This window comes from Anoplopoma fimbria, chromosome 8 (genome assembly GCF_027596085.1).
Source record: "Anoplopoma fimbria isolate UVic2021 breed Golden Eagle Sablefish chromosome 8, Afim_UVic_2022, whole genome shotgun sequence".
In the NCBI taxonomy this organism is placed as follows: Eukaryota; Metazoa; Chordata; class Actinopteri; order Perciformes; family Anoplopomatidae; genus Anoplopoma; species Anoplopoma fimbria.
In genome coordinates, this window is record NC_072456.1 from 15,771,317 (window position 1) to 15,785,807 (window position 14,491).

The window sequence follows — 14,491 nt, forward strand, 5'->3', positions numbered from 1 at the left end:
CAAAGGGATACGATCTTTGGTAAATAAGGCACATAGCAGATTTTTTATTTTAGTAAAACATTTATGAAACATAATTTTTCAATATTTGCCTCTAGTAATAGTAAATATTATTAGGAAAAATGCCCATTTGAGTTTTAGCCGAATCAAGATCAAGATCAACACCTATCACATATTTGTTAAATTCAAGGCTAGAGCCAGCAGCCGGTTAACTGAGCTTAGCATATAGACTGAAAATAGGGAGAAAACTAAGCCTGGCTCCATCCAAAAGTACCAAATCCGCTTACCTGCACCTTTAAAGCTCACTAAAGGCATTTTCTCTGGTCCGGAAATTGTTCAGAGTTGGTTCTTTACAACTTAATTTCAACACCTCAATGTATACATTTTTAATTAGAGATTTTGTTCTACTTTAAATCGAGCCATGCTTGCTTTTTCCCCCTGTTTCTAGACTCAATGCTAACCTAACCTGCTACTGGCTGTAAAGAAAGGTATCAATATTTTCATTTACCTCTAGGAAAGATAGTGGAAAAACACAAACCCCCAAAAATGTCAATCCCTTCCTTTACCATTCATTTTACATATGCAGCCCTGAATGTTGTTTATGATACAGAGTGCAATGTCACTTTAAAATGTTAAATTACAAACTAGAAACAACTCACAACCCTGACCAGTGCAGAAGTTGCCAGACGTGCACTGATTCACAGCTGCAACATAATCTTTCATTTCCACTGCTCTTGAAACCAGGAGTGACTGATGAAGCCATTCCACAATAAGCAGACGGAGGGCCGAATGTATCACCAGCCATGTCATACAATTCATTATTGGCCTGTAGCTACCTGGAGGGCTGTGATACATGATAATACATTCTGTTTTGTTTGTCGTAAATATAGGCTCCCGGGCAATACAGAAATCAGCGTCTGAGAACTATGCTACCTATTTACCCAAGGCGGCCAAGCGTTTAGCCATCTGTGCCCACTAGTTCATATATTCACCAACGCACCCAAAGGAGCGATACATCAGATATAACAGGCTGAGGGCAGGGCCCGGCGTTGGCCATTATGTAGTCAGAGCAGTGGAAAATGACACTGAATGTCTCATTCTGCCCCTCTATGCAGCCATGCCAAAAGGTTCTCCTCCCACAGAGGCATCTCATCCATGTAATGGCTTGACGGTTTTACATGGGCAACAAGCAGAAAACACTGAGCCGTGAACCGCCCCATCTAGGAAAATTGCCACTAATAGGATACAGTAAGTAGGCTGTGATACGCTAACCCTCAATGAAATTTATTGTAACCTGTTTGACAGTTTTGAGAAAAGCACTTAAATCTTTTTTTTTTCTTTCCATTAGCAGTCTCCTATTGTGATACTTTGGTGTGAGAAAAAGAGAGAGGTTAAGGAAAGGAAAGGGGTGGGACAGTGGAATAGAAAATGATGGAGTGACTAAGGGGAAAATAATGAGCTTGGGCTGTCTGTGTGTGTGTGTGTGTGTGTGTGTGTGTGTGTGTGTGTGTGTGTGTGTGTGTGTGTGTGTGTGTGTGTGTGTGTGTGTGTGTGTGTGTGTGTGTGTATCTAGGAAGGTGAGGATTCAGGGGCCACCCTGGGGCCTTTTTCAGTGTGTGTGTGTGTGTGTGTGTGTGTGCTGGGTAGAAGGGGTTAAGGATAGAGGGCAAGATAAGATAAGAATGACAGTGGAGGGTGGGGTCATTTAATTGTGTTTATACAGAGCTTTGGGGCTGCTGTGAATGTGCATGAGTGTGTGCGTGTGTTCTGAGGGGAAGCATCTCTATGGGTCAACATGGCCTGGGAGTCATATCAAGTCAGTTTGACACAAGGGAGACGGATCACTGTTGAGAAGGGTGGAGGACCAACACACACAGGACGTTCAGCGGTGTTTGTTAGCATCCTGTCCCCATCTCCTTCAATAGCATATGTCAGGGCGGAAGATGGACGAGATTTAGCCCCTAACTAAACACAAAATCACCCCCTTGTGTATTTTTAACTGCAAAGATCCAGCAATTTCCTCCCACCCACCAATTCATTCAGGCAATATGGGATTGCTGAAGGCACTGACAAGCTAAAACACCGTCCCTGGTTCACTTAATAGCAAAAACACCCTGCTAATGGACAGAATGGTTTATTACCACTTCAATCATTCCTGACATGTGTATAGCTAGTCGTTGTGTTAGCCCCTGTTTCACAGAGGCCATTAAAGTAGCCATCTTCCAGGCTGGGGGTAGGCAGGTAAATCAGTCCCCTCTAATGCAACTCATACATAACCTGTAAGCTGTTAGGAGGTCACTACCCTTAGGCAAGGATGAGTGATAATGCCTTCTATTGCGCCAGTTAAGTGTTTCTGTCTTATCACTTATCTGGTGTTGTTTTTGATACTGGGTAAGTGCAATATAGAGAGTTAACTCTCTAGACGGAATAACAGTTCCTCTTTATGACTGCCGTCATTCCTGTGCTCTAATTTCTGGATTAATCTTCTGAATTGTTTAGAACAGATGAATGGATAGATAGATAGATAGATAGATAGATAGATAGATAGATAGATAGATAGATAGATAGATAGATAGATAGATAGATAGATAGATAGATAGATAGATAGATTCTTCATTTAAATTATCACAACACCAGATGCTATCAATACAAATAGCAGATGGCATGAATTAAAAAAAAAATTAAGCAAAGAGCAGCTAAAATTCAGGATACAGCAGGGGGCAATAGTTCTGTCTGTGACATGTTTTCTTGTTCTCAGGGTCCATATGAGGCAAGAAAAGACAAGAACATTTACAAAAGCAGACATCCAGCCGATAAATAGATTCATGATAGAAGAAAATGTAAAAGAAAAATCCTCACACTAGATAATGCTCCCATGAACTTTTTTAATCACCACCAAGTGATGTTTCAAGCGTCAAGATCTTCTTCAAACAAGCCCTGACAAACGCCATGTACACAACCATGTGCCTTCCCAGTACACACTCACACAAACTCTTACTGGCAATGGGAAGTATGAAGATTAGCTGAGACAAAGAAGGGATCAGTGATGGAGATATCATCAGGGAAGAGTGAACAACATGAAGAACATTATTCCTACCATGCCCCAGTGTTTGGCTGAAAAAACCCACATGCACCCACAACACTAATTATGCACACAAACACACACACAGCAGAGATAATCATAGACAAGGCTAATCAGCTGACAAACCTGATAATGACTGTAGTGCTAAACTTTGACAAAATATATACTGGTAAAAAGGAGCATAGACACAGTTCAGATAATGGTCAAGTTTATTTACAATACATGGAGTTATGTCTCAGTATGAAATCAGATGATAAAAGGCACTCCCCCTTTAGATCCAACCAGTTACATGTATCATCACAACAGTAGAAAGACGTCAGCAATAATGGGCACAATACATGCTGGGTAAAGTATGCACAGGTGGCCCGGTCTCGATAATCATTTGAATATTGGAACACAAAAAGAAAAGACAACAAAGCACTATATAGAGCATACTGTAAAAAGGGGGCTTGGTCTATAACTAGCCAAACAAGAAAGTTGTCATCCAAAGGTTTCTCATGAAAGGAAATGGCTTATGACTCACGTATGGCATCATAATGAATGTGCTCAAATGCATGTGGTATTTCCGATGTTCACAAGTTCACACGGTATCTTGGTGAGGTAATTTGGGGAATAATGTTCACTGTACATGTATATCCTTTGATATTTGAAGGAAGGCAATTTAGAATACTATTGGAATAGATAAACCTACTAAAAAACAAGTAAACAAAAGCCCTTTTTATCCTCATTAAAAACAACTTCATGTATCCTGGCTATACTATTCAGGTTTAGTTTAAAGGGGAGTAAGATAAAGGAGCAATAAAGCTTTTACTGTCCAATAACAGAAAAGAACCACAATGACAGTGAGCCCTTGACATATTGATTAATGTAATCGATCTCTACTTCAATTAGCTGCTTCATTCATGTCTGTGGGAAAATATGACTGAACTGTTGATGTGATCTATATGCTATTGTAGGGAACGATCAAACATTACTTAATGCATATGAGAGCATTCAGCGAATGGTAAAACACTCTTATTGAAGTGTGTGTGATTTATCCTTCATGAGGGGGTACTCTGATCAACACATGCCACTTAGAGGACATTTTGTTTCAAATTGCTTTTCTAAACTTCAAGTTTAAATGAAACAACTAACCATGGCTGTGGTCATTCAAAAGCAACGATGACTCACACAGGAATGTAATAAGATGACCAAATAGTAGAGTTCTAGGCCAGCAACTGGCCCAAAAGTGTAAGCGATGCATATTTGCACCAACTTTGACAGATAGAGTAAAAAAAAAATGTACGAACTCCTTAACACAAGAAATGCACCCTTTCCCAACCCCCAGGATTTAAGAAAGTCACAGAGCTGTTCTAACCTGTCTGGTGTTCTATGCAGTGATAGAATGATAGGAAAAACACACATTCCGGTTGGTGCGAAATAGGAGGTCTTTCATTCACGCTCAATTGGCAACAAGTAAATATAGCTGCAAGCATGAAGATACAGGTGTGCCACAGCTGCGATTGTATTTATTGCATTTGGAATGTATAATGCATATTAAACAATTACTATTCTGATGATGAGAAACATATTAGCAAATTTGTACAAAGAATTTGGTAACTAAATCTAATGCAAAGTTAACACAGCTCTCTAGGTAATGGGAGAGATTTTGGACACAGACAATTGATGACTTTAACCCTGATTGATATGATTGATTGTGTGATTTGTGACAAAAAAAACCAACAACATTAAGCATCCAAGTGTTGCAAGTTTACAGAGTCCAAACCAGCTGACTTCTGGAGCAGCATAGTGTTTTGTAATACAGATTGGAGGAAAGCAACTAAAGATGCAGTTTTTGTTACAGACTGCAAATTACAGCATGATTATTTTGCACTATACAGGGCCTTATTAAAAAATAAGCAGCAAACCAATATAGGGAATTTAAAAAACTTTTGTAAGAGGGACCTCTGACTGAATTATGCAGTAAAGTAAAAATAACATTAATAATCACATAATTAAAAAGTATAACTGAGTGCCATGTAGCTTATTCATAGACTCAATGGCCCACCATGTTGTGTTCTAAAGCTAAGCTGTAATTGTAAAAGTGTCTGTTAAAGAAACATACATTTTATTCTCTCCCGACACAAAAGGTTTACTTATACCCCCATCAACGTAAAGACAAATCTTTTGATGAGGTCTGCACAATTGAGCTGATACAAAACACACTTACCAGATAGTATTCAAAAATACATCTCCGAATTCAGTCTGGAGTTATTCAGCTCAAAGCCTTGAGTTCAGAATTGACATATAAATGTGTTCCTCATACGCTTAGCATTATTTCACAAGCTAACTGACATGACCAAAAATACCCAAACTTGACTGTTAAACTTATTAGGCAGCTGCAAAATTGAAAGGATATGAGGCAAGAGCTTTTGATAGGGCAAGGAAGGAAATTAAATAATGTAGCACATGGGGCACATATATTATTAAAAAATATGATCCAGCCTTGAAATAACATAAAGCTTTCACATTTAACATGAAGTAGGTGGTCCATATGTGAGGTTCTGCAGAATTTAATAATTCTTTATAATCGTCTGATGTTTTTATAGAGGCCCAATGCCCTGCCTTTAACTATCAATGACAAGCACACTTATTGTCTGCCAGTATTATGATCCATAATGACTATACTCTGTCTAATTTACTCATTCGTGGTGTGAACAAAACTGTAGCAACAAGATATTCAGTTGTGTCACTCTTTCTTTCATGCCTCAACCTGAACTCTGGCTTTTAATTTGCTCTTCTCCGGGAGGTGAGATTGGAGGGCGTTCGCTGGGGGAAATCGATGGGAAAAAAAATGGGATGGAATCTGCTGAGTTGATCAGAGCCTATGGAGTCAGCCCTCGTGGGCATAAAGAGAACATTGGAATGAGAAACTCTGGACAATGTTTTTAACTTCTACCAAGAGGCTGACGAAGGCAATCTGCTCTCCCAAATTCCTTTGCCGAATGTGCTTGCAAGATTAATTTCTTGTTATTTATAATTGATTGCTTCTGTATGGACTCCTTGCTGTCTTCCGACGGCTCCACAGATTCCAAACACAGGAGTACGTTTCCAAGAAGGGAGTCGGACTGGATACTGCTGTTGGCTTAGGAAGAGCCGTTCTTTTTAGTTGCAGATGTGGTTTTAAAATAACAACTTGAACATACTTTTGCACCTGGAATAGGAGTTTTATTTTAATTTTTCAAAGATGACCTTAATCACTAACATCCATCTGTAGTTGAATTAAGCATCAAACTTTGGAGCACAGGCAAAGTTCATGTTCCATGCATCTAACTCAATTAAAGCTTGTTTGTCCAGGCATGTAGAATTAAATCAAGGAAGGAAATGACTGAACAGTTGCTCTTTTCATCTGTTTATTAAACATTACTGGATTCAATTCATTCCTGGTATGTTAATGAGTGTTTGAGGTACAGTAAAGGCTGTTGGCGCTGCTAAAGCAAAACAAGGTCAGTAACAGAGTGTGTTTTGGCTTGAGTGTGAGGAAGGTGGAGTGATCAAATGTCACTTTCAGAATTCCAGGTACAATATGATATGATCTTAAATTTCCTTCACGTAATCACTTACAGGTGTTATTCTCTGTGTGTACTGCTTCACTACGTCCTTCCTTTTTATAAAGCAAATTGCTCCACTTTTTGACCCAAAACTCTTGGACAGCACTGAAGATTATCCCCAATTAGCCAGAGAGCTCTGCCAGTAACAGGCTCCCCTGTTCTGTCATCAGACAGTGTGTCATCATCACTGCCCACCACTACAGCGCCGGACACCCTGGGATGTGCTGTCGTCTGCTAGTCCTGTCAGTGTCACAGCAACTCGTTGTATGTCTAAGCCTCTGCCAACGTGACACACAGCGCTGTCACTGAATCGTTTGTAGCGCTCATTTTTCCTTACAGCATTTACTCCCCCCTGCATCAACTGCTCTCTCAAGCTTTTACTTTCTCCTCCCCCTACGTCTCTCTCATGCCTACATCTCCTTTTAGTCATTATTCGGGTTGATTCCTTGCATCCTTGCATATTTAGAGGAACAGAACAAATAATCTGCTTCATGGGTTTAGAACCTGGTGTAAAGGACCGTATGCAGGCTAATGGTTTACAGAGATGCAAAGCAAACCAATCTCATAAATATCTTTGTAGGTTGATTTGGCAGTTTGGCCTATTGGATTGTGAATTCGTAATGCCGACAGTAATTCTGAATTTGGATTTGAGACACAATATAAATGGGTACTCCTCCGTCACACAAACTATGATGCCATGTGATTAATGAAACTTTCCCATTGAGAACCAGCTCAGCTTAGAGCTCATCCAAGTGGGGACATTTAAAGTAACACAGCCACTAATGTTTATGCTCCACAGTGAAGCAATTTAGCCTCATACTGAGTACTTTGTATCATCCCCACTGTCATTTCCCTAATAAGCAATAAATATTATGTCATACTTTACCTTGCTTTAGTTTATATAAGTGGTATGCAGGTGAGTTGATAAAAAAAAATTAACACAAGTAAAGGCTGCATGCATGTGTGGATATGTCACTTACACTCGATTCTTCCTGTTTTAATTGTGCTGGTGTAATAATAGTTTTACCTTATAAATTAGTTACACATTCTGCAATTTGATGACATTTCCAGCGTTTCTTCATTTCCTCCATTGTTAGTCATTGTCTTCGTCTAGCAGCAAAGTTGGAATGCATACCACTTTTGCACCAGCCGCGTATGAAGAAAAAATACATTTTCAATATAGCGCAACCTAAACCAGAGAAAAAAAAATAATGGAGTAAACTTTAAATCACATTCTTTAAGAGTGTAGATCTGGTGGAGATAAATAATCATATGTTGTGTAACAAGTATTTTTCTAAAGGAATGCCTTCATGTTTAAAACCGCAATAGCCTCAGTCAAAGCAATTAGTGTCCTCCACCAAAGTAACAGATCTGCTTGCAACCTACTGTAAATGGCATAGCGCCATGATAACATTACCCTGCCGTTTTAATGATACTTCCCCATCGTCTGAGCCAACTCACTAATGATCAAACTGGAACTGTACATAAACACATAAAACCACTCAACTCTGCACTTAATAACTAGCCCGGTTGCTTTAGAGGGTTTATAAAACCTCGCTAAACAGACAGTGTCTCCATTTCTCACGCAACGTCGGGAAGCTAATTATTTCAGCATTGTGACGGCTGCTGCATGGCTGTTCACAGTATGGGAGCTCCTTTGATAGTGCAAATCTGTCCACTCATCAGCTTCAGACTCCAGACTGTTAATGATTATTTGGCTCTGGGTGGCTTACTCATTCTTCACCACGCTCATATGATAAGGCTAAACCACAGGACAAACAGGTTGGGCAAACAGACCTACCCACAACACTTCATCGCAAATACTCCCTTTGATCAATCTTGCCATAGTTTATGTTTTTATGAATATCTGACAGAAGCTATTATTCTGTGCGTACTTGCTGTGAGTATGCAAATTATATATATAATGTGAAACTGGTATCGGGGTTCAAATACATCTTGCAGTGAAAATAGCACCCGTGCAGTGTTCAAATGGCAAACAGGTTGCGAGTTTAATCTTACAAAGTGTGGGATGTTTCCACCTGGTGAACCAGCGGTAACACGAGGTCTCCACTGCACTGTGCTCTGCAATGTGCTTTGTAAAGTGACACTTAAAGGATGTCTGTGAGCCTCCCTTCCTGTCAGAGCCAGCAGTCCACTTGAGACTCAAGTACCAACATGTATTCACACAACCACCCAAAATAACCCAAGCAGCTTGGCACATCGCAACCCCACAGTGACCACGCAAGGAGCTGCCATTTACAGGGAAAGTTTACGAGAGAACCAGGGCACAAACGGACAAAAACACTATTGTATGTGGTTTGTTTTAATTAGTTATTATTCCATTAGCTGCTTAAGCTTGCAATTTAAAACCTGAACTGAAGAGAAAATAATGTATGTATTCTTAACTGCTGCTGCAAATTGGCCCACTGGTGGATGGCAGTGTTTTGAAGTGCTACTACAAATGCATAATCAGTGCCGTCAGCTTATAGAGTGGCTTTGGATCACATTAGCCAGTGGCAGGCTTGTTGTAAAAAAAATAAAAAGAAGAAAATAGCCTGCTTTTCTCGGGTTATTCTGGGGCTTTTGTATTATACTGGCTGCAGGCAAGTGGACTGCCTCCTTCTCAGCTTGCTGTCAGCCTCTCAATTGAATTACTCTAATGTTTTATCCCTCACTGTTCCCCGCTTGTAATGAAATTAATGCCACTTTAATTTGTGGCACCCTCTTGTTAGGTCTTGGGATGCAGAATGAATGTGGCATTGTTTGACTGCAGGACACGGCGGAGAAAAACAACACGTTAACTGACTTGTAAATGGGTCTTATAAAGTGTCTTTCCAGGATGCTTTGAAATTGCTTGAGCAGTGTGGTCAGTCAGTTTTATTTTTTCACTCCTCTCAGCACCCATGGTTTCATCATACGTCCATTAGTTTCCAAAGTGTTGCCATAAAACCTGTCACAGGATAGGAATTTGGTGGCACACGCCTCACTGAAGTAGTATGATATACCTCAACTCAGTGTCAGGTGATCCCCTGAATCGTTCAGTGTGGGAATCAATGTTACATCCTTGGTCCATTCATTCTCACAAAGGCAGCAGCTCATTGATCAGTCTGCTCCCCTCCATCACTGCATCAGTCTCTCAAAGCAGAAGGGGGGAAATATATATTTTTCGATGCAAAATGAGCAGAGCTATTACTCGGCATGCTGACAACCAATCAATTCCACTACACTGTTTTCTGTCTTCAGCTGGAGGAGATGCTCGATTAAATGAGCAAGATAAACCGGGCATGTGAATCTGGCTGTCAAAGCTCTCCTACAGATGGACATTTTATGAATAGGAGTGAAAGCCAGTATGTGTATGTATGTGCACGCTCCCTAACTCCTCAGGCAACTTTGAATAATTGTAGTTTCACATGAAAAGTCTGTGTGTGTGTGTCTGTGTGTGTTACCCCGATGAGTATTAATGATGAAAGCAGTTGAAGAATTGCTGTGAGTAACAGGAAACAATCTTTAAAGTCTGCTTCTAGCATCACATCAAAAATGTATTTCTTCCCACAAAATCAATTACTCTTTTTTTCGCCTATTTTATTATTGGCATATGCACAGGAAATAAACAGTTATGTGAGAATAAGCACTGGACATCTATTGCATTCTGTCCATCCTGGGAGAAGGATCCCTCCTCTGTCGTTCTCCCATAGGTTTCTTCCTTTTTTCTCCCTGTTAAAGGGTTTTTTTAGGGGAGTTGTTCCTGTGCCGATGTGAGGGAAGGACAGAGGATGTCGCATGTGCACAGATTGTAAAGCCCTCTGAGGCAAATTTGTAATTTGTGATTCTGGGCTATACAAAATAAACTGAATTGAATTGAATTTAATTGGACTGCAGTCATAGTAATTGTCCAGGTTTTGGAGCAGTCTTCCACCTGCTACATGTAAAATAAGTCAGCTGGTCAAAATGGGTGTATTCAAGCCCCACTGAGTCACACACAACACAACCATCTGCTTCTGTTTTTAACACTTTTCCAAAATGACTTAGTTACACCAGCCAAATTATAACTGCTTGGTGTGTGTCAGTCAAAATCAATCAGATGTGTAAATCAATGATTTCAGTGAATCATGTACAAATTGTGCACTTACCCAGTAAAGTTTACATTTGGATACACAGTACATGGCTAATTGTGTGTCATGCATCCTTTTTAAAACATGTTATTGCTTTATGAAAGCCTCATCTTTCTTAATGAACTAACACTACTCAGGTTTCAGCTATGTTCTCGAAGGGTAGCTTCCGGGTGGCATTTGTTTACTAAATTAAATTATGAGAGCCATCTCGAGTGTGACAGGTGAGCAAAACAGACGGTCGAGGGTTTCTTCCCCTTATCCCGTGGAGAAACTTGGATCCAGAAGCCTGGCACTAATGATTTCATTAACATGGTTAACAGGGCATCAGTACACCTGTTCACAGGCGTTTCAGCAGATACTTGGTAACCTTGAGACAGCAGTGCGAGGCCCCCGCCAACACTACTTTTGTATGGCTGCTTTTCCAGCTCTTTTTATTTTTTATTCAAAGCTACAGTGCTTGGCGTTGACATTTTTCTCCAAGCACAGAACAAGTATGTGCTGTTCTGAGTCAAAATATCTCCTTGGTTTTGTGCCACATGTAAGTTGTATCACACTATGCTACACTGAGAAGGAATAAATCTAATAGTTTTCATTCTAAAGAATAATTGTAAAATGAAAAATCTATGATATATGTATCATGTGGGAGATTAGCACAGAATCCTAGAATAGCAGATTACTGCTGGTTTTTCACTGGAAAGAGATAAGTGAGTTCCAATTTCTCTTACATATTGCTCCATGCTTGATCTGACTGTTTCAGAAGAAATCCCACCAATCTGGCCCTGCAAAAATCTCTCAAAATGCATAAGAAGTCTGACCCTTGTTGTTTTTTCACTCCTCTTTACAACAGTTGAATCTCTGGATAAACCAGCTGGAAATTCTCAGGTCCTCCTGCTCTTTGCTGTGATGTCTCACATCGCTCTCCTAGCCTCTGATTGTGTCTCTCTCTGGACCCCTTTTCTCAACCTCTTTTCTCACATTATCTGCATGCTTTAATGGTCTGTAACTTGTCAAGAGGGCCTATCTGTCTCCTCGCCCCCTCATCTGACAGCCTCAGTGGTGTTTCCCCCCTTCGTGCCTCAGAATGTGATCGATAGCCTCTGAGCCCCCCACCCCACTGTCTTCGCAGGTGGATATCATTAAGGGATGATAAATGCTCTATCAAACCAAGCAATCCTCTAACCTAAACTGAGTAGTTCAAAAGTGCTTCATGAATACACATGCACAGAAACAAGCATTTGCACACAAATTGAATTGTGAAAATATGAACACACACACAAAACATTGGAGAGTTTCAGAATCAGGTTTTAGTTGGTAAAACTTTTTTTTTTTTCATGTGGAATGAATAGCCAGCTTCTCATATAACACTGTTGGCCACTCAAATACCTGCAAAGGCGTATTATTGGCTAGATTATTGCAAGGATCTAGCTTCCGCCCACCTCTCAGTAGTCTTAATTTTGACCCTTACCCTGTGCAATACATGGAAAGCTGCCAGTGAGTATGCTCTTGTGAGCGTGCTTCTTTTAGCTGCAGGCTGGGAGCACATAACCCAGACGTGGCGCTCTACTTTTTCCAGGTTCTATGCACAGAGTGCAGTTGCTTGTTCAATAAAATCTGCACTGGAGGATCAATAAGCTTATTCTGATGAGTGGTAATTACATTTCATTGTCTTTAATATGACTGATCAGGAAACATGAGTAATTCTTCTGCAAAATGATATGTAAATGCTGTCTAATCGACAAATCCATTATGATATGAACATTTCATAAACCACTCAAGACACAGTTGATATGAATATGATGGTTGGTGATTATTGGGTCTTAGTTTCAAGCAAAATGCTATATATATTTGACTATTGGGCACACATTTAGTGATATCTTCTGTAAAATTGTTCTTAAGGACTTGGTATTTTGGTTTTGGCTGCTACACAGTAAAAAGCTAAGCTTATACAGTATCAATTCCAGACAAATATAATCTTTCTGCTTTGCAAAGAGCTGTGGCATTTTCACAGGGTTAAGGTTTACCCAACATCCTGTGGGAACAGTGGAACTTCCAAGTTGATATTATCAGCTCCAGGTATAAACCAGGACTTGGTATGAGTATCATGGTTTTCACAGCGGGCACACAAAGAGACCAAACTCAACCTGGAGCGTGGATCAGATCCAAGCTGCTGTGTTTTGTGAATCAAGCTGTGCCTTAAGAGAGAGGTAAGTCAAACTCCTCAGAACAAGCACCATATTCAGGAGTGGCATGGGTCTTGTGTTAGATCCTCGCTGATATGCAGCGATAACAGGCTCTCTTTATCACGCACAAAAATACACAGACACACAGTCGCCCATGTCCACACACGCTATCTTTCTGTTCCTCTCTTACAGAAACACCCACTTGCGCAGACACACAGTCAGCTGTGTGAGATCCCATAACAGAACAAACATTGTCCGACAGACTACCTTAGAGGACAGAGAAGGTATGTGCCGCCACCAGCAAAAGGCCTATTATTTTAATGGGCTCTTGTGTTTTCTCAAACGCTAGGGTTGCAGTAGAATAACCAAGGCTTTAACACTGCAGATAAGAACTAGAAAATACATTACAAGGATGGCTCAATGTGCGTTTGTATAACCTGTGTACGGACAACTGTCGCCGATGTAAGTGAGATTAACGTGTCTAAATATTGTTTTTGGAGTGGTCATGTTACGTCTTGCACTTTCATTATACTGCATGACAAAACGCCGTAGCTTCCAAAGAAATGCTGCATTATGCGGGTAACGGGGAATCAGGGCATTACTCTAGGGCTGTAGCTAGTTTTGTATCTTTGCTCAGTGCCTAAAACACCCATCAGTATCTTAGTAATTTCCTCTTGATCTTTATTAATTGATCCATTTTTTAAGCACAAGAGTTACCAAGTGCTAACGCCAGGTTTGTACTTGTTTAAACACAAATTTAGACCACAGAATATGCCAGAAATATAGCTTTGACTCCCTGACACGAGGGGAGGCGAGGATGTCTGCGTTGTCTTGAGTTATCTGGAGCTGCAGGACCCTCCCCAGGCTCTCCGAGTCCAACTACATGAACGATATATCAGGCAGGGAGCGAAGGGAGGAACGATAAAGGGAGGTTGCAGGGAGGATTGGCGGACGTATCTGCCAAGGTCTAGGTTCACCAACTCTACTGTTTGACTTGGCCCGACTGACGAGGACATGATCATCATAAGAAACCTGCAGAGAGTTTTATTACTGCCAATTATCACTATCTGTCCTACTCCTCATAACAAACTCGTCAAAACATCATGTTGAAAATATGCTGTTTAGGGGTCAGACATGGGCTGTTTTGAATCATGCACTTTATGCTGAAAGTTGTGTTCTGACTTTCTGACCTCTGGCTTCTCTGGCGTTTTCATAAATTTGCTCCTTTTACAAAAAATCCCCCACATTAATTACTCTTCTATGACAAAATATTGAAAACAAGGCTTGTGTTTACTCCACAAAATATCCTTGCCTGATCTTTAATACTTTTTAACACTGACAACTCTGCCTTTTTGTTCAAACATTTACTTCTAATCATACAACCCCAGTGGAAATCAGAGGAAAATTAGGCTACCAAGCAGAATACATTTGGATGGTTCAGCTGAATCAGAGGAAGTCCTCATTTGCCAGTAGACCTAACTGATTGACAGTGAACCCTTAACTGTCCTACGTGAGGCTTCTGGAGGGGCT